Source organism: Xenopus laevis, chromosome 2S (assembly GCF_017654675.1).
Source record: "Xenopus laevis strain J_2021 chromosome 2S, Xenopus_laevis_v10.1, whole genome shotgun sequence".
NCBI lineage: Eukaryota > Metazoa > Chordata > Amphibia > Anura > Pipidae > Xenopus > Xenopus laevis.
In genome coordinates this window covers 1,288,918-1,315,467 of record NC_054374.1, presented here as the reverse complement: position 1 = coordinate 1,315,467, position 26,550 = coordinate 1,288,918, and positions in this window count along the sequence as shown.

Here is a 26,550-nt window from a genome sequence, read left to right as displayed (position 1 = left end):
GGCAAAAATCTGAATTTGAACATTGAAAAATCACCCCCTAAAATGGTTCCACCCCTCTTGAATGTATGAACAACCAAATACATTGATGACGTGCGGAGGTAAATGATGAGCTCACAATGGTGGGAAACAGGGGCTGGATTAGGAGTAGATGACAGAAGAGGTACATGCCCAACACTCCCCAAAGTTGAACCCTAAGTACTGTATGTTCCTCTTCTGCCTTTCCATAGGTCTGACCAATTCTCATGCTAAATGTCCTTGTGGCTGAGCAACGCCTTCCAGTGCTTCAAGCCCCCCCCCCCCATGGGGCAATCTAGAGTCTGGTAAATTTAGTAGGTTCTAAAATCACGAAAAGCCTCCTTGCTGGAAGTTCTATCCTCTGAACATCACACCATATCATCTGACTTACTGGGGCTAATTTATAAACTTAGTGCAGCGCAGAATGATTCGCACAGTGAATATATTTGCCCTGCATTTAATGTGCAAAACGAATTGCAATTTTTTCACACTACAAATGTCCATAAAAACTTTTTATGTATAAATGGTAAAAATGGCAAATTGTGAATATTTATGCACACACTTACACCACAACTTTGTTGGCAGAGAAAATATTCACAAAACAGTTTTGCAAATTGCTCAAACTTTATAAAGTTTTTTTATTTTTTTAATTCAAAAAGAAAAGATTATTTCTTTTTCACTGTTGTTTTACTCCATAGTTAACTGGCATATTGTCAATATCAATAACACTTGGTTGCTGAACTGTTCTTTGCAAAAATCCCCTCAGCTATGAGCTAAATTTAAAAAACAAAGTTGACCATAAAATGAAGTTAAGGCACAATATAGACATCACCACTCAAACATAATTTGCTAATGGCTTTATTTTTGTGGTATTTAGCTGAACTTCACTCCCATTTATTTAGTTAACTGCCAGAAAATTTGGTTTCTGTTTATCTGGAAGACTGATTGGTGGACGAAAAGGGAACAACTTGAACAAAACATTGTCTTCCATTTCAATCAAATAATTTAAATTTTTAAAAATAATGTTCTTCTGATCTTTAGAAATAAAACAGTATCTTGTACTTGATCTCAATTAAGATATAATGAATCATTATTGGAAGCAAAACAAACCTAGAGAGTTTATTAGGGGGTTATTTACTAAAGTCTGGTCATGCGTTTGGTGCAAAATTCACATTTTTCAGTTTTTTTTCATAAAGTCAGAATCCAAAAATCCACCATCTCAGACCTGCCGAGGTTGTATATAAGTCAATGGGAGACGTCCCTATTCTATTTGGAAGTTTCTGTGATCTGCTCTGGATTAGCCCAAAAATCTAACTATTTCTTGCTTTCCGGGCAAAAATCCAAACATTTTGGGCTTTTCAGGAAAAAAACAGGAAAAATCTTATGATTCAGGAAAAAACCTCAAAAAAAATTGTATAATTGGGGTTTTCGCATGATTTTGAGTTTTTCCCCGATCCCATTAAATTGTGTTTTTCAAATAATAAATACATTCAAATCATGGATTCTAGTTTGGTTAGACTTTTTTTATTTTTAAAAAATCTGAAAAATTCCGATTTTGATAAATAACCCCAAAATGTTTAAATTATTTTTAGCAGAATTAAGTTATGGATATACCAAATTACTAAAAGATCCCTTATCCAAAAACCCCCAGGTCCCCAGCATTCTGGATAACAGGTCCTATACCTGTAAAGAGTAGGGTTGCCACCTTTTAAAATAATCTTCACCGGCAGGTGGAGGGGGCGGACTGTGACGCTAAAGGGGCGGGCCGTGACACGCTATTGGCTGGCCAGGTCGTGCGGTCAAAGGGGGCGGAGCCAAACGCGGCACATTTGGCACGAAGCCCAGGAAAAAAGGTACGTTTGGAGCAGGCTGGGGGCAGGCCACAGGCTTTTTTTAGGTGTATTACAAATTTACTGGCAGCTACATTGACGGTAAATTTGTAATACCGGCCCCGGCCTTGGCTGGTGTTTTACCGGTAAAATACCGGCCGGGTGGCAACACTAGTAACAAGCCTAATAACAGGCATGTAGAAATGATAGCATACCTATTAAAATGACTATTTTACCTTGTAATTCTAATAATTAAGTGTGGATCCTTTAAGTGTCTCATATTTGTGCTCAGGAAAATTGCTATAAGATTTTATTTCTGGCCAGGGGCTGTTAGGTCTTGTATGAGATACTTTGCATATTTTTTTCACTATGAAACAAACTGCATTTTAGATTGAGTTTCTTGGTTTAATAAATTCAGTCAGTCACCTTGATTGAACCCCTGGCCAGCACATCCGCTCCTTTGATCAACACTCTTTCTGTCTACAAAGACACAGATAAATGGGCCAATCAATGTGTGCGTCACTAGAAATTGTGTAATATTTTGTGGTTATTACACCTCTGTTTTTTTAATGTCTGGACAATTTCCAAAGAAGTAGTAATGTAAAGATTCGAGTAGATTAGAGAAGAGACAGAGATTGTATGGAGGCAAACACAACAGACGCTTGGCTGCTTTTAGATTTTGTCTATTTTGTCAAACATTATTTGTGTCCCTAAGGGCATTTGAAACATTATTTGGCAGGTTTGGTTGGAAGCAGAACAAGTCTAACACACAGCGGATGTTTCCAATAGTCACTTGCTAATAGAAACATACACATTGGAACTCTGTGCACTTCCAATCTACGTCTCACTCATTTGAATTGTTTAATATTGTTTCATTTGATGAATTAGAATTCTTGGTGACTTTAAGAGGGAATTTCAAACCATAAAAGAAAAAGAGCAGCATGGGGATAGACAATAATCCTGTGGTCTGAACAGGAACAAAAGCTTCATGTTTGACTGATATTTTGGGAAAGCCTAATGGCATCTCTTCAGTAGTTTGGAAATCTGGAAACATCAAAGGGCACTCAATGTAAAAGTCGTCCTCGTTTAACACATAATCATTAAATTAGCTCATAACTGACTCAACTATCAATAATTGACAGATTTACTGATCAGTATTTAGCCCTCCATAAATATTTTTTTGTCGTAACATAAAATGTTATTAAATGTTTTCAACAACAATTTTTTTTTTATAAATCTGCATTGTCATTGGTGCATAGACATAGACATCCGTTTACATTCAAGGCAACATATTCAATTAGCATCAACCATTAGTCTGTGTATAGCTTAGTTACCCTTCATAAATATTTGTCCTACAGTTTATATGTCACATAAGCGCCAAGCAACATTTCACTACATTATATGCATTGTCTGCTTTCAAGAACACAGACCTGGAGAAAACTGCGCCCGTTTTTTACACCCTACCTTGCAAGGAGTAAATGACTCATATACTGTATTCAGGGTGTTATATGTGAGAGTATATAAACTGGATAAGAGTGGTGTATTTATTGTGCAAACAGAATTGCAATTTTTTTTCACACTGCAAATGTCCATAAGCAGTGATGGGTGAATTTCTCGAAAAAAACTTCTTTCTTTCTTGTGAAAATCGAAATTGACACACACATCCGAAAAGTCACTTAAAAGTCGTAAAAGTCAATGGGTGTCCGAATAGTGCTGACTTTTCAGAAGTGCGTCCAAAATTTTTTGACGAAGGCGAATTTATGCTGTGAATTTTCACGGGAGATTCACAAATTTATTCGCTGGCGGCAAAATGCGGAAATTCGGCACAAATTATTTGCGCATCACTATCCATAAGAGCTTTTTAAATATGGCAAAAATCACAAATTGCTAATATTTATACAAACACATAAGCCACGATTTTGGTGGAGGAGAAAATATTCTCATATCAGTTTAGCAAATTTCGAATTTAAATTGCTGTCAACGCTATTTTCAAGCTCAACAGCCTCACACCTGTCTCTTTTCGAGCCACTGGCGAAAATTCTTTGCACAGCAAATTCACAAAAAACGGAAAGACGGGCACAGCAGCGCAATATTTTAGCGTTCAGGAAAAAAACATGTGCAATACAATCATCTACGAATAAATATGCACTGCGGGAACTTTATAAAGGGCCCCCAATGTGAAAAATGAAACTTTAAACGTCAATGTTAGAAAAACAATCACAAATAGAAAGTATTTGGAAAAAGTCTTTATTTCTGGTGAGCAATCTGAAAACATCTGAACTGAAAAAAGTGTTTGATGGTGAACAAGCCCATTAAAGCATTTACTATAGTGAATAAAGTGATTTTGGATCATAGGGTTTAAGACTAATAGATTAGAATTGCCCAATGTCAGGAGGAGTCAGGACAATGTGGCTCAAATGCCACCTGCCATGAAACATCTTTTCAACATCTTTTCAAGATCAATGATATGCAAATAAATGAGGACAAATGTTCTTTGCTACAAAACCAAAAACTTTATTTCAGTCTAAAAAATGGGTCGGCTGGGCAGTGGACCCCTCCAACCCAGTCTTGCCCCCCCACCAAGACCATCGGCAGCAATTTTTCCGGTGGAGTAGTCAATACAAGGTATGGAAGGGCTGGCAAGTGGTGCATTAGGAAAGAAGGAGGGAGAGTGTGGGTTTGGCTGTACGGCTATTACTTCGGTGGCGGGGACGCCCGCCGTCTCTATAGTGGAGATGCCTGCCACTTGATTCTGTCCCTTTATAATATGCTCCACTACTTCTGGGTTTGCGCGTCACTCATTGTTCCTCGGCTTCATTCGGAGTTTTTGCACCTGACGTCCTCATTCTAGCGCGAAATTGAAATATTTAAGGTGCAGGCCTCATTTGTACGTAAAGGCCTTTTTCATAAATTCCTGGGTGTTTTCTGCTGAGCGTATTAAGTTGTTGCTGACCCTGCCCTTTCACATTTTTGTCTAGTCTGCTGCCTGTCCTGACCATTGCTCCTTTTTGACTACTCTCTTGGATTCCTGCCTGGTACTGCGATATTGGTGTGTTTTGACCAGGCCTGTGACCCCAACTACTCCCTTGCTTACTGAATATGTACTGCCTCTCCTGTTTGGTTTGACCCGGCCTGTGACCCCCACTACGCTTCTTGTTCTCCATTCCTGTACAACATGTGGTCCCTTGTCTGCCCAGAAATCTCTCCCTGGTCCTCTTAAGCTAAGACCTGGCGGCAGGGCTGCCATCAGAAATCACGGGCCCCGCGCAACAACATTTTCTGGGCCCCCCTCGCCACCCCTCCCTCAGTATGAAGGCCACACAAGACACAGGCATTAAAACATGGTGCCCCCCTACAAGTTAAAAAAATAACTTTGGTGCCCAGACCCATCCTACAAGTTTTGGTGGTCAGAAAAAACCAATGAGCCAGGGCCCCCACAGATTTTTTTAAAAAAAAAAACAATAAGCCATGGCCCCCACACATTATAAAAAACCAATTAGCCAGGGCCCCCACACATTTAAAAAAAACAAACAATGAGCCAGGGCCCCACACATTAAAAAAACAAAAAAAACAATGAGCCAGGGCTCCCACACATTAAAAAAAACAATTAGCCAGGGCCCCCACACATTTAAAAAAAAACAATTAGCCAGGGCCCCCACACATTAAAAAAACCAAATAGCCAGGGCCCCCACACATTTAAAAAAAAAAACAATTAGCCAGGGCCCCCAGACATCTTAAAAAAAAAAACTAGCAAAAGGCCCCCACACATTTAAAAAAAAAAAAACTATTAGCCAGGGCCCCCACACATTTAAAAAAAACAATTGGTCAGGGCCCCCACAAGTTAAAAGAAAAAAAAAAAAACTGCACGTACCTTAGCCAGGGAGTTCAGATGCTGGTATCTTCAGTTTCTTGTGCTCTGATTTGCCAGTGAAATGTAAGTCCCGGTAAAGCCGCATGGTGATTGGATAAAGTAGAGGGGAGGTTCAAACTTCTCCCAACCAATCCGCATGTGGCTTTACCGGGACATACATTGCACTGGCGAATCAGAACACAAGAAGAAGTCATCGGAGCTCGGATGCAGGGGCCTGGCTGTGCAAGTAAGTGCAAGTAAGTGCAGCACGGCGGGCCCCCCTTGACTCCCCAAAACATCCGGGCCCCGGACAACCGTTCCCCCCTGTCCCCCCCTGATGGCGGCCCTGCCTAGCGGCACCCAAGTAGCAGAGGGCTCCTTCTGAAGTGAAAGGTGGCTGTTATAAGCGGAAGACTGTGCCGCGGCTGAGAACTTGGGGTTTGTTCTGGGTTTGGGATACCATTGTAACAGGCGCATTGGGAGTGGGCAGGCAAATATGCACAGGGGGTCTAGTATGCCCCGGAACCCCCAGTCCAACCCTGCTGTGCATCTTTCTCTGTACATAATAAATCCCTATAATCTACAGAACGATTAGAACACAAAAATAGACCTGGTGGGTGATAAGAGAGCCAGCTCATTTAAGAATAAGTACAATTCAGTTCTGTATAATCTAATCATTTTAGTTAACATTACAACCCTTGTGTACTGGGGACATTGGGTTAAAGGGTGTCAGAATTAATAGGGTTATGAAAATTCAAGTTTGTTTAATGCTAATAAATGTGTAAATGCAAAAAAAGTTGCTTGCTTATTTATTAAAAAAATAAAATATAACAAATTCTGAAATTTTTTTTTATTTTCACTCCATTATTTTCAATGGTTTGAAGACTTAAAAAACAACATTCAACAACAATGAAAAAAGCTTTAAAATTGCCATTGGAAGCTCCTGTTGACTTCTACATGAGCTGGCAAAGTTTTACATTCACAATTTTTTTTTTGCACTTAATTAGTAACGTACAAATACATTTTTCTAAGCATAATTCGAATTAAGGAGTTTTTGAGCAAAAATATCTGATTTGTTGAAAAAAATCGAAATTAGAAAATTAACTAAATCTCCCTCTAAAAGTAAGAATTAGAGAAATCTGCGAATCTAAAGAGAAGACACACATATATATAGATACAACTAGTTCATGTCACTTCCTATCTGTTTTGAAGCTCACGTCCTAAATATGTTCATATTATTGGCATTATGCAAGAGTCTCATCTCCTCTTATTTAAATGTTTAAGAAGTTTAACAGCTGCCTGCCATAATAATCATTTATGATGGTCACCAAGCTTTCTCTTCTTCAGTAATTGGCTTTTGCAAAATCATTTGTAGGCCTCCCATAGGGCTAAGTGATATATCATGTGATTTACAGTTTGAGACCAGACTGCTGGTCCAGTTTACTCCCTGCAGAGAGAAGTCAGACAGTAACTTGAAACTGCAGCCCTCTTTGGGATTAGACTGAAGCCTCAGCTATCAATAACAGGCTCAAGTAATGATGATCTTCAAAGACACAGGGTCCTTTTAGATAATTTATTTACATTACTCTCTGTCCAAATGTCATCATTTTTATTCATGGATAGATTCCCAAATGAATATGTAGGTGTATAATTGTCTTAATAAAAACGTGAAAACCCATATCTTCATTTCTAAAAGATTGGGGAGTGCACAGCATGAAGAATATCTTGGTATGTACCCTAGTTACTGACATATAATACATTAATTATTATTATGCTTTATTTAAATCAGATTTTTATTAGGATCAAAGCCAGGGTTGCCAACTTTTAGCCCAGTGGAGACCACATAGAAGGCAACATGGAGGGGGCAGGGCCATGACACAGAGGGGGCAGGTCGTGATATTGAGGGGCAGGGATATGACGTGGTAATCGGTGATTGGCCGATCTCCATGTCAATCTTACAGAATCCTGCCTGGTTTCCTAATTTGGAAAACCGGGCAAGCAGTTTTGACCCAGGAAGCCCTTGAAATTAGCGGGCTGTCCGGGTCTAAACTGGGCAAGTGGCAACCCTAATCACACTTAACATGAACACAGATGTTCAATAAACACGGTGCCACAGAGTCTGAATCTGTGTTTAGCAAATTAATATGGTTTCATGCCTCGCCATTCTGTCAATCCCTGCACTGGCTTCCGTTACCTTTCAGAATCAAATTCAAATTAATGACACTGACTTTCAAAGCACTTCACAACTCTGCTCCACCCTACATCTCTGAACTCATCTCTATATACTCACCCACTCGCTTACTACGCTCCTCTACTGACCTGCTACTCAACTCTTCTCTCATTTCCTCCTCACATGCTTACATTCAAGACTTTGCAAGGGCTGCTCCCCTCCTCTGGAACTCTCTCCCACCGTCTGTCCCACTTTCTCCCAACCTTTCTGCTTTCAAGAAATCTCTGAAAACGCACTTCTTTCGAGAAGCCTCCCTCACTCTGCTTAACTACCAAACGCAACACCACATACAGTACCACATTTCTCACCCACTTACTTCGATCTTGCCCACTCCCACACCTTGTGTATTACTCCCTTCCCTTTAGATTGTAAGCTCTTTTGCATAGGGCCTTCCTCACCTTTTGTACCGGTATTGATTGTGATGTATGTTACTCCATATATTCTATATATGTAATTCATGTGATGTAGTTGTATAATCACATTTACTTTACAGTGCTACGCAATATTTTGGCGCTATATAAATACATGTTAATAATAATGTGATTATTCTGAGGACAGCCAACCTAGGGTTATAGGGGGTATAGGTGTCCGGTAGAGGTATTAGCATGTGTAATACCAAAGGAGCATGTCTGTTGCTTGTGTGCATGTAATGCAATGTGCAAAGTTTTCCAAGAAGTAGTAACCAGTGGTGTAATTATAGAGGAAGTAGACCTAGCAGTTGCAGGGGGAAAAGAGGGGCCAGGACTTGCGGGTCTGCTTCTTCTATAGCTAATAAAACCCCCTCCTCCCCAGCCACTCTCTTACCTGTGGCAGGGAAGCAGAGACATGGGGCAGAGAGTGGGTGGAGTCTGAGTGGGGAGTGGGTGGAGTCACGGTGGGATGTGGGCGGAAGTGGAAAGTGGCAGGAGGATGAGGATCGGAGTGCACTGGGCCTCTCTGAAGATTGTTTTGCAGGGGGGGCCGGCACACTCTAGTTATGCCACTGCTAGTAACCCCAGTTATCTGGGGCGGGAAAGTCTAAACTTTCTAATTGAACATCATTTTTTTTTCTTGTTCTGACTCTTTACAGCTTTCAAATGGGCGTTACCATGGGTGGATTTTCATTAAGGCTAAGCCTTCCCAAACCTGGCTAATAAAGAATCAAGAGAAGGAGGAAAATAGAAAACAAAGTTTTACTTACTATTTTTCCCCTCGAGATATAATTCCTGGTACAGCCTCAAGAGGATTGGTTAGGCTGGAGGAAGAAATTTGAAGCTTCCTGTAGCCTATCCAATCCCCTAGTGGCAGCACCGGAACTTGTACTTTTGAGGGAAAAAAGCTGAAGTTGAGTCCCTGTCTGCTGCCATGATTAACTGTTCCTGGGTTATGTGTCAGGGCAGCACCCAGCTACCTTTTTTATTTACTCTTGGGCTTTGTTTTTATTCCCCTCTGCTCCTTTCCCCACCAGTCTGAAAACAGTTCAAAAATTCTAGATCAACCCACTGTCTCTCACTATATCATGTACTTGGGGTGTCAGTTCCCACCCTGTGCTTGGGGTGCCCATATGCAGTTCTTTTTTTTGATATAGGATGCACCGCATTTTGTGTTCACCATATGGGAAGCCCATAGAGTGTAGTTTCAAACTATATAATTACTTCTCTGGAAATAATAACAATCTAAATCTTGAGATAAATTAGCATGCATTCAATAGCCCCAGATGTTGGGTGTCATACCCAAAGTGGATGAACATAATTGTATTGAATTTCAAAATATTGTTGGCAAATGACAAAATCAACATAAAACGAAGTATATCTAGAACATTAATTCAGTAACTACAGTATCAGTGTGGCCTGGAATGAATCCTCCATCTGCATCCAATTTTCTTAAAGTCATACAATGTCCATTTTTGTACTGATTTTTCACCATTTCAGCTACGGGGGCTGCTTTAAGGCAGAGCAAAAGTGGTGCACATAACCAGACTTTTTCTTTGGTAGCAGAGCTAATTAAATATCCCATCATCACATGAATTCAATTCTGCAATAACAGAAATGATCAATTACAAGAGTGAATCGGCAGATTTAAAAAATTGAAGACAAAGGGAAGGTAATGGTGGTTTTCATGCCACTTTGGAATCAAACAATATTTGTATAAAACTTTATTAACTGTAATTTTAGAAAATGTACCATGAAATGAAAAGGACCTTTTTTCACACCTTTAGAAATCTGCTCTTTATTGTCCCTGGTACAGTGGGAAACACAAAAAACGGAGGTAATGTACTCTGTAGAAGCAATTAGTTATCCCTCATGTCTCATTGGTCAACTGTGACAAGTTTAATGAAAGCAAAATTTGCTGTACCTTTGAGTTAATATCACTGACATCATCAGGAAAATGCACAAAAAATGTTTTTATTTCTTGGTTTTATTTGCACATAACATACAGCCACATAATCGACTGTGTGCCTTTCGATGTCAGTATTGTTTCTCTGCTTGCCTAAAATTAGTCCATATAAGTCACATGGTCAAAGGTCAAATGGATTAGTTATAGCTAATTAGGAGCTAGGAAATCTGGAAGTAATGTCCAAGTGATTTGTATTGAAAATGTCCATATGTGTCCCAAGAGACAAAAATCACAGACATTTTTCATTGTTGTGTGCACCATAAAAACATGGAGCAGCGCTACAAAGCATTTTAGATTTATAGGAACTTGTTTCATTCTAGACGACATTGTGTTTCTTCCTCCCACTATTCAGTTTAGTAAAATGCATATATTCAAAATAAAGTGCCATGGCCACAATATGAATTTAATCACGTGAAGAACATGTTCAGCTGATGATGTCTGAAGAACTTTCTTCTTTACCTTCTGATTCCATTAAAAACAATGGCCCAACAATCAGATCATAATGGATCCGATATGGGCGGTTGGATCTCGGGACTGCAGACGCATAGATTTTGAACCTGTCCGATCGAGATCTGGACGACTTTCGTCCAGATCTGATTGGATGTTTTCCCCATGACTGTATCCCTTTAAGTCATTTTGGGCCTGTAGAACATATCTTGTGTTTAATTGTAGTCAATAAATTCTACAACTTTTATATGGTTAGAAGGGTCAGTAGCCTTAAACCTTTAAACTGTTATATCAAACCCAGATTTCCATGAATCCAGTTTTTTAGCCCATTGGCTAATATTTTCTCTTTTATAAACTCTTTCAGACACACTGACAGTGGCCTGGGAAGTTTTCTTCACAAAACTAAATTATTACAAAAGTATTTGAGATATATTTTGCCATAAAGACTCTTTATAGATCATCTCCATAATGTAAAATAATAATCAAGCTTTTTAGCATCAAGAAACATCAAATCCATCTGCTGTCTCTTGCAATTCAAAAACAAATACATTACAGAATGGTAGCGCTAAAAGATTAATGCTTTTATGAATGAAAATCTCTGTAGTCTGATTTTGACCTTCCCCAATTTCACAGCAGATGTGATTGATATTCTAAAGTATTATATACATTTAAAGAATGCTATTGGCATGGACAACCCTCCAGGGTTCTTATTTTGGAAAACAAATATCTAGAGCTAACTCATAGAACTCCTCTGAACATAATGTATATTCTTTTACTGATCTGATACTTTCCTTATAAAAACATGGGTATGATGTTCATGGCAGTTTAAGAACAATCAGCCTTTGTAGGCTTTCACTTGTGCCATTTACAGTGTTACATTGCCTGTACCGTACATCTGAATCTAATATAGCCAAATGCTACCTGCTTCACCTCATTGAAATAGCTGAACTATGAATGTCAGCGTTACTAGAGGATTGTAGATTTCAAAAAATTATTCATCTTGACTTTTGTCTATTTTGTTTTGACATAAAACAAATATATTCTTCAGCAGTTAACATTTTGTTATTAATATTTTGTTTTATAACAATATTTTATTAGAATCTAAGCACTACTGAATTTCGTAATTAAATAAAAATACATATGAAGTTACTATACGGGTTACAAGCCTAAGGTAATTTATGACATTACACCTATTTTGGATGGCACTTGCTGCATCCTCTCTTTAGATGGGCCGTCAGCAAGATGTCTAAAATTATATCAGTTATATGCAAAATAAACTCAATAGTCAATAGTTTTTAGTTTGTGGGGTTATATATAAAGGATGCAAAAGAAAAAGAAAAAATCTGACACCTAGATGAAAATGTCAAAAAGGTGCAAATTTTACATCAGGTCTGGTAGCTCAACACTATTAATATAATGTTTGCCTTGAATCAGGTGGCAATTCTTTTATTATTTTCTCTTTTGATAATAAACTCTTAAAAGCACAACATGCGTTATAAATAGCTACAAAGCATATTGCATTATTGTTAATAAACAGAAATTTGAATAAATGAACATTAGAAAAGAAAGGAAAGACAAATGAAAAAAATAAATGTAAAAAAAAAAAAGAGTATTTTACAGCATGTTACTAGATGACTGGCTAGTGTTACTAAGTACAGGCAGTTTCATTATTTTATCTTTTGTTTAAGATTGTAGAAAGATACAAGACCCAGTTTGCCCACTCCTTATCATATTTAGGTCTGGTAATATTGTGAGTGGCTGATAAACACTCCAGTCTGTATGGGCTAATAGACCTGATGCAAATTCTGTGACTTTTATTATCCCAAAAGTGAAGTATTTTTGCCAAATAATGTTCCATTTAACAATGTATTTTCCCCACACTGTGTTCCATTCTTTTAGCCATGAAATGCAACAATATCTTAGGAAATGACCCCTTATGTGTGTGTGTGTGTGTGAGACCCATAAATAAAAGAATAAGATCCCGGGCAGAGGGAAAGCAGGTGCCAAGTGGTTGCTCCCATATTGTGCTCTGTGCCCCCTGCCTTCAACTGTGTAAATGTCCCTCATTGTGTATCAGTAAAATATTGACGTACTGGGCTGTTTCTTTCTGCTCTACATTTTGGGCTGCACTGATCTGCCTACGGACACTTAGGGGGTTATTTATCAAAGACCGAATTTACCTCAATATTTTCTGCTAAAAATCCACTCAGGAAAAGTAACCTATTGCTGCACTTGTGGGATTCCTGATTAATATATTTAAGGAAATGCAGTAATCTCTTGGGCCAAAAAGCAGTTACCAAGGTGCTCCCTTATTTTTGACTTGTCAAATGTGCAGCTGGGATCTCCATTACTTGGGATCTCCATTACTTGGGATCACCATTACTTGGGATCTCCATTACTTGGGATGTCCATTACTTGGGATCTCCATTAATTGGGATGTCCATTACTTGGGATCTCCATTACTTGTGATCTTCATTACTCAGAATCTCCATTACTCTGGATCTCCATTACTTGGAATATCTATTACTTGAGATCTCCATTACTTAGGATCTCATAAGCCAAAGCGATTCCACATAGGACACAGTCATAAGATCCCTCAGCTTGTGCTTTGACACCATCAACATATACAATGTTATTCAGTGGGCCTGGAAGCGCATTTTGGGGCTTAGATCTGCTTTAAAACTGCCTGTGAGAATAATTTTGAACTTTTTTCAGCACCTGCTCTTTGGGAAGAAAGTATTTTCTAAAAGTGCTCATTGTAGTTCTCTTTTACAGTGATTAAAAAGAGTTGCTGCCTTTGTATTTCTGATATTTGCTTAGCTCATTGACTTGGATAGAAATGCACAAGGGCAATTGCTAAATTCCACAAAAAGCCCTTGTAAATGTGGTGTTTCCTTTATCTTTGCCATCCCTTATAGTTTTATCTTTTAAAGTAATTTTTCTTCCTATAATATACTAGTGTGTTATTTGGCATCTAATGCCTATTATAACCAAATATAGTCTCACGGATACAGTTTGTCTCCAGTTTCCGCACATACTAGAGCACAGGATTTTACAGAAGAAAAAAAGATCTGCAAACTCTCATTTTTAAAAACATAATTAATCTTGAAATATAACTGTTGAACTTTATGTGAATTTATTTATAGACTGTACTTCTAAACTAAGGGCCGAGCATACAAAATACTAAAGAATATGAATTACAGTGCCTTTAGGCATATGCAAATTTGATAAATTATGTAGTCAGTCTGCCGCTGTATAGACTTCAAGATACAATAAAAATATTTACATAAAAAGCTTTTTGGGCCATTTGTAGTATGTTCATTTAAATTATGAGGAATGTTGTTATACTGAATTTGGACAGATTGCAGAAATATACATTTATAGTTATGCAAATACAATATGACTCTCATATGAGACAAAATTAAAGGTTATATTATTCGTTAAATTACCCAGAATTTTAAATTATTTGGTTAAAGTTGATTGCTGCTGCTTCTGTAATGGTCCAAAAATTAGCCATTTGTAGGTATTGGGCAGATTTTTCAGTGGGTAGATATTGAAGGACATACATTCTTGATTACACAGAAGAGTTTTCTTAATGGTTTGTTATCAGCTTGTTCTAGAGACATGGGCTAGACAGGTGCCATGAGGCTCAATGACTTAGGGCTCATTTGATGGTATTCCAGCAAAGGTGTCCTTGGAGCATTTTAATGTTCACTTAGCCCTTAGCCCTCTTGGATAACAATTGAGGACAATCATTCACACTTTACAAAACTCCTAACACATTTAAGATGTACAGTGGAAGGTAATCCGTTTAATTCACTTTATTGTACCAAAAAAACTTGACTTCTTTCCAGAGCTTAAATTCCATAGTGATGAATATGTAACTAAATCCAAGAAGAGACAGGAATTCAGGCACCATAAAAAAAATACACTTATGTGGTGCCAAAGAAGAGGTGTAGGACTGACAAGATGTGCAGTTGTAGCCTTGAATTGTGCTTGACTGTACTCATCCTTGCAGTCTGTCTAACTAAACCACTCATTGTCTACATTGCTTGATCACTCTTTTACATCAGAAAGCCAAGATGGCATCCGGCCAATGTAAGAAACAATTACCAGTGAGTAATTTTAAAAGATGGTTATAGAAGAAGAATGAGCTTGTGACTTGATGAGATTACCAGAGTGTATTTATGAGATACTTCATTGAAGAGAATAATAGTTAATTGAATGAGTTCTGTTTCTATTTCCATTTGAAATTTCCATCACAGACATTTGTCTGGGGCACAGTACGTTGTAGTTCTGGAATCTGATTGAGAATGTGAGGGGCAAACCTTCTATACACCTTGATTTTACTGTTACATTGTTTCCCATAATGTTTCCCCAGAAATAAAATAACAAAATAAAAATGACCCAAATTTGTAATAATTTCACAATATAGGGGCAAATTCACTAAGATTCGATGTTGCGCCAGGCGCAACTTCGCCGCACTTCGCCAGGCGTAGTTTCGACAGCGCTCCGCAAATTCACTAAAATCCGAAGTTGCGCTCAGGGGTAGTGTAAGGTTGCAAAGTTGCGCTAGCGTTGATTCTCTAAGTAAAGCGAAGTTACGCTAGTGAAGGCTAATTTGCATACGGCGCGAAATTCAAATTTCAATGGAGGAATACGTATCAGCAGTACAAATGCCTAGAAAACCTTCAAATCATCAAATAAAAATGTTATTTTGCCCTACACATGTGCCCACTGTCTAGGTAAGTTGCCATGAGTCAGGAAATGTAGAGGGGAAGGAGGGGAGCCCCTAAAAATTTTTCGATCTTTTTCAGCCTATCACCCATAATGTAGAAAACACGCCAGTGTTTTTTGGGACTTAGAAAAATTTTTGACTTTTTTTGAAACAATCCCTATCTACTCTATTGCGCTTCGCCAGGTCTGAGGTGGCGAAGGAAGTCTAGAGTAAAAGGTAGCGTTCAGTACACTGCGCAAGTTAGTGAATTTGCGTAGTTATGTCGCTAGCGAAACTTCGCCAGGCGTAAGGGTGCGAAGTAACACTAGCGAAACTACGCCAGCTTTCGTTAGTGAATTTGTGCAGTAACGAAAATGACAAACGCTAGCGTTCGGCGCTTCGGCGCTTAGTGAATTTGCCCCATAGAATCACTTGCCATCTCTGCTCTGGCAATGTCAGTTTTTTGGATCCCTGTGGAGGGGTGAAGGATAAATTCCTAAGCAATCCCTATTTGACATTTTCATAGAGCTAATACGAAGGATATGGCTGGGTACAAGGTGCAAAAACAGGCATAAGCCACTATGGGGCAAATTTACTAAAGGGCAAAGTGGCTAACGCTAGCTAAAATTCAGCAGCGCGACGTCATTTCATTACTTCGCCGATTTACTAATGGGTGCTGGCGTAAATTCGCTAGTGAATTGGACCTACTCTGGCGCTACTTCGCACCCTTACGCCAGGCGAAGTTGCACTATGGCGAAGGGACATAACTACGCTAATTCACTAAGTTGTGGATTTTCGTGAACGTTACCTCTTGCGCCAGACTTTACTTTGCCACCTCAGACCAGGCGAAGTTCAATAGAGTAGATAGGGATTCCTCCAAAAAAATTAACATTTTTTCGAAGTCCCAAAATACGCTGGCGTCTTACTTTTTTAAGGGTGGTAGGCTGAAAAAGAGTGAAATGTATTTTTAGGGTACCCTCCTTCTCCCATACATTTGATAACATATGGCACCTAAACTATACTGTGGGCACATGTGTAGGGCATTAGAAAACATTTATTAAGGTTTCCCGGCTTTATGTAATGTAATGTGTTTTCTGCTGAATACATGGCCATTGTACTTTAACTGCACGCCGTATGCAAATTTCGTAACATCGCTAGCGCAACTTCATAAACGATCAGTAACTTGTGCGCAACTAAGGATCTTTGAGAATTTGCGCAGCCCTGGCGAATCTACGACTGGCGAAGTGTGGCGAAGTTCAGCGAAGGCAACGCTGGCGCAAATTCGGAGGTAAGTAAATTTGCCCCTATGAGTGCACAGAGTATGTCTTTGTGCTTCAGAATGGACCACCTGTACCTGTACTTTCCCAATAAATACAGCAGACATTATAGACAAATAGCAGGGGACCTTTTTACCCATAAAGAGAATCACGTACCAGAGGCCTCCCCTTCAGACTAGAGGAAAAGAAGTTTCATTTAAAGGAACAGAGTAGGGGGTTCATCACAGTGAGGACAGTGAGGTTGGGGAATGCACTGCCGGGTGATGATTCAGTTAATGACTATAAGAGGGACTTGGAGGATTTCTTGGACAGACATAATACAAAGGCTATTGTGATACTAAACTCTATAGTTAGTATAGATATGGGGATATATCATTTATGTGACAGTAGGGAGGGGTGTGTGTATGGGGCTGGGTTTTACTTTGGAGGGGTTGGACTTGATGGACTTTGTCTTTTTTCAACCCAATTTAACTATATAACTATGTGACTATGTAACTATGTAACTGTGTAACTGTAACTATGTAACTATGTAACTGTGTAACTATGTAACTATGTAATTATGTAACTATGTAACTGTGTAACTATGTAACTATGTAACTATATAACTATGTAACTATGTAACTGTGTAACTATGTAACTATGTAACTATGTAACTATGTAACTATGTAACTATGTAACTGTGTAACTATGTAACTATGTAACTGTGTAACTATGTAACTATGTAACTATGCAACTATGTAACTATGTAACTATGTAACTATATAACTATGTAACTATGTAACTATGTAACTATGTAACTATGTAACTATATAACTGTGTAACTATGTAACTGTGTAACTGTGTAACTATGTAACTATGTAACTATGTAACTATGTAACTATGTAACTATATAACTATGTAACTATGTAACTATGTAACTATGTAACTATGTAACTATGTAACTGTGTAACTGTGTAACTGTGTAACTGTGTAACTATGTAACTATGTAACTATGTAACTGTGTAACTGTGTAACTGTGTAACTGTGTAACTGTGTAACTATGTAACTATGTAACTATGTAACTATGTAACTATGTAACTGTGTAACTATGTAACTATGTAACTATGTAACTATGTAACTATGTAACTATGTAACTATGTAACTGTGTAACTATGTAACTATGTAAGGCCAAACCAGAAATCAGTAGATGGGTCAGAAAACAGACAAATCCTATTTCACACAACCAGTGTGGGATGACTGACAGGTGTGTTAATAGCAATTCAGACTGACTGTCTGGTTCACACTTTACCTGTGTCTGGAATTTAACATTACAAAACATAAAATACGCAAAAATAATAATTATTTAAAAAACAAGACAACATTCTTTAACAGCCTCATAAATGTGTTTTATGAAAATATGGACAATGTTTCATATATCTAGAGCAGGGGTGTCCAAACTGTGGCCCGAGGGCCACATGCGGCCCAGGATGCATATGAATGCGGCCCAATTTGAAACGCTTGGTTCCCGAGGAAATGTCATGTCGCAAAGGATATAGGAGGGGGGGGGACTCTGTCCATTGCCCAGTTAGTAATAATAATATAATAATAATAAGTCTATTTAATATCCAGGTGTCCCATATTCCAGTGTATAGCTCCATCTGGTTATCCAACTGCCATTGTAGTTCTTTTCTGTGTATTTCCTTAAATTTTACAAATCAAACGTCTTTGTGTATTTCATGTGTGGCCCCAGACAATTTTTCTTTTTCCAATGTGGCCCTGCGAGCTAAAAGTTTGGACACCCCTGATCTAGAGGAAAACGTCAGCAGTCTAGTTTGGAGCACATTACTGCATCTGAATGTGCCATTTGCATAGGTAAGAAAACTAGAAAGCTTGTCCCATCTTGTAACATTTATGTAAGATTATGTTATAGCTAAAAACTACTTCTTTATTCAAGGGCCTCGGGCCTCCCTGTAGTTGGACATGATATAAGTTGTTTATATACACAGCATAATCCGCCAGCATTTACTGCCACAAACTTTGTATTAGATGAAGACTTTTATGGTTTTGTGCATATTTGACATTTAAATCAACAAGTAATTTCCTATATTGATTAGGGCTAACATAGAAAGGCTGTCCTTCTTAAGTATAATGATGGATTGTTGCCTTTTCTTTTTCTTGAGTCACCTTGCTCTGAGCTAAATGAACCAGAAAATATATTATGTGGGTTCTTAGTGTTATGAAAAATGATATGCAAAATATCCTGCAGGGTGTCTATGAAGATTCAAATGAAATACTCCAGCACACATTTCTGCTTAAGGGTTATACCCATGTTTAATGTCAAGCCAAAAGAAGGTTACAATGTTTCGGGGGCATACCCCTTCATCACCTAGCAGAAATGTGTGCTGGAGTATTTCGTTTGAATTGATTGGTGGAGGTGCCGCGATGCAATACCCCAAGCACCGTACGGGAAATTGAGAGACCAGGTGTGCACCTGCAACTTTTGTTTGTCAATGAAGATTCCCATTTATCCAGGTCATAATATAAAGTATCTAGTAGTCAAGTCAAAGGCAACTAGACATTTAGAGTTTTTCTTGAAAACATTTCACCACTCATTGTTTCACCACTCAGTGTTTGGAAATTCCCTAGCATTTAAACCTTAAGGGTAGTAAAGTCACAGACATCCAATCACAATGGTTCAATTGAACTTCAATAAAGTGTTGGCTGAAACGCACAGATGTGTGAAAGTGTGATCCAGTCACAATGGTACCATGATTATCATTGAGGCAAGAGTTAATCTTTCAATGCAAATGATGGAAGTGTGAATTGTTGTGAAGCTGCCAGGTGCAGAAGTGCAGAAGCAAAAAAGAAAGAACACCAACATCTGAAAGGAGCTCTGTAAACGTGTGGTTACCCAGGCTGGGCCTTTATCAAAATAAAATCTAAGTTAAGCAAAAAGGCCAAGCCAAGTAACAGAGGGGAAGAGCTTAGCAGGTGAAGCAACATAGTCACTCCATATGTGGCCACAACTTTAGGGAACATCACATTCCTGTGTATGTCAAACTCAGCAACACCCTAAGACAGAAGTTAGTGAACCCTAAAGACCCAAAACCAAAGCACACGAAGAGTAATGTAGTTTATGCTGTCCAGTGTAGTGAGGAGTGCTCTGATCTATAAATTGGGGAGCCAAAGCAACCAATGGCCAAACATAGAAGGACTAACTCCTCAGGACTAGACTCAGCAGTCTATTTAAATCTCACAGGGCCCTTTATCAAGGCCCTGTGAGGCCCGAAACATTGCCATTTTTTTGTCTACATGAGCTAATGAGCCAATAAAATTATAATATGGAATAATCATCATAATTATCAGAGTGCTGCAGTTACTGGATATGTAAGCAAGACTGGAGAGCAAAGGCAAAAATGGCAGTGTCAGTGATACCACAAGCAAGTCTTCACCATTGTCCAAAAACTTATCGCAGAAACAAGAGCCTCAAGATATAGGTGCACCACTAAAATAACCACCAGATGTAATATATGGATCTATCCATAATAAAACACAAGTTTCAGAAACTCTGACATTAGGGACATTGGCATTACACTCCAAGCCAGAGTAAGTGAGCTCCAAAAGGCAGTAATGGTTTGCAAGATAAGGTTAATGATTTGGAAAACAGGAAGAGACAAAGTAATTTAGGATTTCTAAACTTCCCTGAAAGATCAGAGCTTCCCAAACCAGAAAATAATCTGAAAAACAGAGTTAAGGAAATCCTTGTGGAATAATCATCTCAGTCACTCTTGCAATTGAAAGAACACACAGAGCATCTACAGGCCCTACCAGGGCCTCTCTCACACCCAACTCTATCTTATAACTTCATGCCAAGGAGAGATACAGTATACTCACTATAGTCACTCAGGAAAATGGGTCCACTAAAATATAAAGCCTCAAATATAGCTCCAGAGTCTTTCCAAAAACTCAAGGCCAAGTTTACTGAAGGTAAGAAATGCTTAACAGCAAGACAAAATGATTCCATACTTTACTGTACTATCCTTAACTGATGGTCATGGAAGATGGATCAATTCCCCTTTTTAAATTCACTGCTGGAAGCATATTGCTGACTTGATAATGAACAAAAGCAAAAGTAACTGTGACTTCTGGTTCTGATCTATTTAATGGCGATTGACCCTGCAGATTATGCCAAACAATCAATTATGAAAAGAGTGAAGTTAAGGAAAAGCATAGAATAAGGACAATGGATCTGGATTACAACGCAAAATTTGTACACTAGCATGTTATTTAACTGGCTGCAGCATACACAGGGAATTGCCCCAAAGGGCGAAATGCAAAAAAAAGCCACAGCGTCAGGTATGTGGTGTTCGGCCCCCAAAATAAATTAAACACACTTTTTGAAACATACAATATATAGTAAAAAATACTGTACATGTGAAGATATTCACCATTGACACTCCTGTACACCAAGAGTGGCTTGGGCAAAGAGAGAGAATATAATTTTAATTTCCGCGGAAGTGGGGAGCAAACAGAAAACAGAATGATTTCCCCTGAATGATGGAAGGGGACATTGTAGGACCACTCGTAACATGCAATTCATTCTAAAGTCATATCATAGTTGCTCACTACAACTCTATTGCTATTTGTGCTTAATTTGTGATAAAAAATAAAATCAAATTAGAAAAATTATAATATTAAGTTTTGGTTTTAAATAAAAATATACATTTTTAGTAAAACCATAAATAATCAGCAGTGTGAGCTATGCAGGTAAGTTATTTCACCTTTGACAGAACTGAATGTGATCCACTCTCTGTGAAACTGTTCAGTAGAATGTTGATAGACAGTAGACCACAGTATCCAGATTGGTTTCCTTTGAAATAGGCAATGAATTGTTATATGCAGTTTATTATTTTATGTATTATATATACACAACATGATGTACAACTGTTAGTCCTTAATGATACCTTGAGTGAAGAGTCCCCTATCTTAAAGATTTTACTAATGTGTTTTTAGTTCACAGATGAGTTGTAGAAAAGAAAAGGGAGGTACTTAGCTGGAATGATAAACACTTACTTATTTGTATATCCTGTTCCCAAATATATAATTATAGGAAAGTTCTCGTCTCAATCAAGATAAAACATAAATAGACTGGCTTAGATAACGGTTTATTTAAATAGTCCCACATATGGGATTTGAGTCCATCTTACTTTTTTTCTACATACATTTTTCAAAGACTCTTTATGAGCTTCACATTCCTCCAAATGGATTTTTATCACTAGACAGCTGTTGTGAATTGTGTCATAACACGTTGGAACTTTTGAATCTCAGCACATGCCTTGCGTGAGTTTTAGCACTCATTTTGAAATGGCTTCATATGGCATCCAGGGAAAAAATGTAGGATCAAAATAATGGGATTTTCCATTTCCACTCCATGCCATCAAATCTTATCAGTGGATTAGATTGATTTTGAAGCAACTGAATAATATTATTAGTAATAAAAAAAAACCTGCATTTCTGGTGAATTAATGTTCATCTCTAGCCCCTCGTAATATATTATTTTAGTAACAACTGGGTGCCTTTTCCAACTGATGAAATGCCAGTGTTGGTAAGACCATTTGTAATTGTGAATTGGGGGCAGCATAAGAGGTTTAAAAGGCAAGAGATACTATGGAAACTAAAATTGTATTTGGCAGCTTTATCAACATTCAGAAACAAACCGAAAAATATTGGCACTCTGATGTATTAATTCTTCCAACACTTTATAGAAAAAGTCTGCTCTGGACAGAAATCCTTAGGGTATATCATCTCCACCTTCGAATATGATGTGATCCTTCAACCTCTAAATCCTTTTCTGCAAAGAGTTAGTCACTATGTTACTGCCAAACAATTTGCCTCCCCAAGTGTCCTTTTAGCAAATCATATTGCACATTGTTCAGTTCAGGAACCTGCCATTATATTCCATGAACAGTATCTCCTTCTTTCATGTACAGTATAGGTGGCATTGCTAACCCTTTTCATTCATCTCCTTGTCTGGAAAGTGTTACAGGAGGGTGGTTAAAGGGCAGAAGTGCCTTAAGAGGAAAATGAACTCACGTGCACATGTAGCGCATGCAATAAACACGGTAATAATCAATAATCAACAATCATGGTGTGTGACAGAGTTCTGACCAACTAATACGCACCAGTAGACTCATACAAATGGCCAAGAGAGGGCTGTGAGTTACTGTAAGTCTTAAGATATATAGGGCCATATTGAGCAAGTGCCATTTAGGACACAATTGACCATACTATCCATTTATCTAGAAAACATTTTTTTTCTCACAATTGCATTGTCGGTTACATTTGCCACAAAACACATTCAATTATCATTGTATATTGATCAGTGACGCATTCTTTATGCACAAGCCTACTCTACATATTAGTGCTGGCTGCTGTGGAAACCCTGGAGCTTACACCTGCTTAAAGGAGAAGGAAAGGCAAAAACAAACTTTAGCTGTAAGCGTTGCCAATATATGGTACATATAGTTTGCAGCAAGCATTCCCCTGTTACTTTTTCCAACAATATTTTTGCTCCAATTTTTCAAAAATTACAGACAAGTATGAAAAAGATTACCTTTCTTTCTGTAAGAAATCTGTTCAAGTTGGGGACACGCATGCGCAATAGCTTCAATCTGTGCCCTGCGCATGCGCACAAGACTATTTTTTCTTCCCCTTGCTGCGATGACGATACGGTCACGTGACCCAGCGGCACGTCATCGCTGACCTCTCTGCCCCGCCTCATAAATCTAAGCCAATAGCTGAGGCAGCTTCCCGGGGAAGCTTTGAAGCTGCTGCGCTGCTCTGATATTATTTACAATCTGTCAGTGAGCGAGCGCAGCAGCTTAGGAAGGGGGACGATACAAAAAGGCAGCCAAGGATCGGGTCTGTCTGACTGAGGTCTGTACTAAGCCATAAAGGCAAATACAGATTTTATTTTGACTGCAAACAATGTGTGTTTTGCGGTAGCATTATATACTAAATGTAAATTAATTTATTACCAGAAGAAAGCTAAAAATAATCTATTGAGAATCGAATTAGATTGAATAAATGCATCTACAGCGTTGAAAACGATTACTTGCTGCCTCAAAATGTAGTTGTTACAAAACGTTAGTTTTTGTAACACTTACAGCTGTCTTGAGTTGTGGCTCCTTGCTTGCAGTAGTAATGCCGTCAATGACGTCAGCGGGGTCACGAAGGCAGTGCATGCGGAGAAGCTGAAATTTAAAATGGCGGCGCTAAACTGCTTTAACGGGAGAAACTTCCAAGCGCTTGTGCACAGATTGAGCACGGATTTAAGCGTTTTAACTGCAGCATTTCAGAAGGGGGAAGGATGGAGATCACAGTGAAGGTAGTATAGTTTTTTGCCTTTCCTTCTCCTTTAAAGATGGTGGTAGCTACAGGATTCCTGTGAGTTAAGAGAACCCCATTTGGAACACTGGCACTGAACTATACAGAAGTGAATGAAGCAACTTTAATGAATGGCATCAATTCATGCAACAAATTTGTCCAATTTTGCACAACTACAACGGCGATCAAAAACGTGCCCTGTAGTCCAAAGCAGCAAATCCTAATTACAAGGGAGAGACAAGGTCACACAGGCATGAGTAAGGTCAGACAGCACAAGTTCACATCTAGGCTGAACGTTAAACACAAAAAGAGAAGTCAGTGTAGAAGGCTCAGCAATTCTTTGCAAATGCTGCTGAGAACTTCTCATCTAATTAAATCAGAAAACCCATGTGCAGTGGGTCAAAGCAAATGCAATTCTGTACAGACGCCAAATTGTCCAGGATCAAGATGTCCAATCATTGGCACTCATTGAAGGTCATATTCTGACCATGATCTGGTTTACTGGAAACACTGAAGCCTGACAAAAGGCAAGGAATCCAATGTGGGCTATCTTCATTTGATTTGAGGAGGTTTATTTTATTCTAGGACTGTTTTTATTTATTTAGAATTAGGCTTCCAATAAGTGATTCTTCTTAAAGAGTTTAAATCAGATCATTAGCCCAAGCCTTTCTGTAATTTTAGGATTTCAGTTCCCAGTTGCATTTACACACAGTCTAACTGGGCAATGAGCTGACCATCTATATATATATATATATATATTCATGTCAGATGTGAATCATTTCATACATACCCGATTCCATTGATTTCACACGCAATGTGCACATAGAAGTTATCTTTGAAAACTGTAGTCGAGCTGAATGTATATTCTACATGTCATTCCCTAAATATGAGACCAGAATTTGGGTATTTGTAAAGCACAAGTCCTAGTTTCGCGCCAGCTTAAAGAGAAAACACAGCAAAATGCATGTCATATTGGGATAAATACTGGCTAATGTATTAAGCAGCTTAAAGAAAAACAAAGAAGGCAGAAAAGGCAATATTTACTCAGTTCAATAATCTCCAGCAAAAATGTCATGTTTGACTTCAACATAAAATCTGTACTGTAGCAGTACAAGCTAATTACTAAGACTGGCCATATTTGAGCTATAAGGGATAAGATGGTTGTGCAGTGGAATTATTCTATTTGAAAATAAAAAAAATAAAAAAAAGCTTAATACTGTAACATTTTGGTGTGTTAAAAGGAAGCCAACATCATAAAATGAGAAGGAAAGGTCTTTTAACTTGGGGGTGCCAAAAGTTAGGCACCCCCAAGTGATTGTATCTACTTACCTGAAACCCCAGGATGGTGCTCCTATCAGCAGAAAACTGCACTGGCCCAGGATTCTTCCAGCGAGCACCACAGAGTGATCATCTTTTGGCTTCTTCTCTTTTCTCACGGCTGCACATGAGCAGTAGCGCTAAAAGCTGAACTTTAACGAAAAAGTCGCCTATTTTGTTCTACTGAGCATGCATCTGCACCAGGAAATTTGAAGAAAGAAGAAGCCGAAATGGGTACACCAAGGCTCAATGGGAATATCCAGATGGTAAGGACACCAGAAGCTAAAGAAGAAGATCCGTTCCTTTCAATACACTATATTAAAGTGTGACATGAAGTGGTCATTACACCTCTTTGCCAATAACTAAGATATGTAGATTAACACTACATACATGGGATTTTGCCCAGCAACTATGGATTTAAAGCCATAGGGGCATATTAACCATTAAAGCCATTGTACAAAAAATGCTACATAGTTGTATAAAGAGTTTTGAGATGATGTTCTGTCCTGTAGAATACTGTGCTACTTACTGTAAGGCGCCCCTGGAACCAGCGCGTATTCTTACCTCCAGACGCGCCGGTCCCTGGGTGCCTCTAGCCGCAAAAGGCCGAATATGCGCAGGCGCGATGACGTCATCGGTGCGCACGTGCAATGACGATGTGTCAAGATGTCGACGGACGCACTGACGTCACGCTTGGCGCCAAATTCAGACTTAAAGAGGTGCTTTTAGTTTGTCCAAACCATTGCCCAAGCTGGTTTTCAGTTTTCTGACACCGCTGAAACTATTGTTCCTACTGTCCTTATTGGTTTTGACCCTTTGTCTGGACTTGACTCTGTCTTCTCTTGAACCTCTTGTACCGCGCTTGTGGCTACCTTGGCCGTGAGTAGGATCACTGTCTGCTCCGCATCGGAAAGCCCGGGCCCCAAAAAGGAGTTGGTGAACACCAGGGTAAGCAGGGCTCTCTTACTACACCTAAGGGGTAGGTCCTGGCAGTTATGGGCTTCCTTACACTACTGATCAGTAACAGATTAGCTTGGGCCATGGAAACAAATGAAAAAAAGGTATTTCAAAAAGTGGACAAAGCACCTTAGTGGTTTTCCTCTATTCTGTGTAATTGAGCTTACATA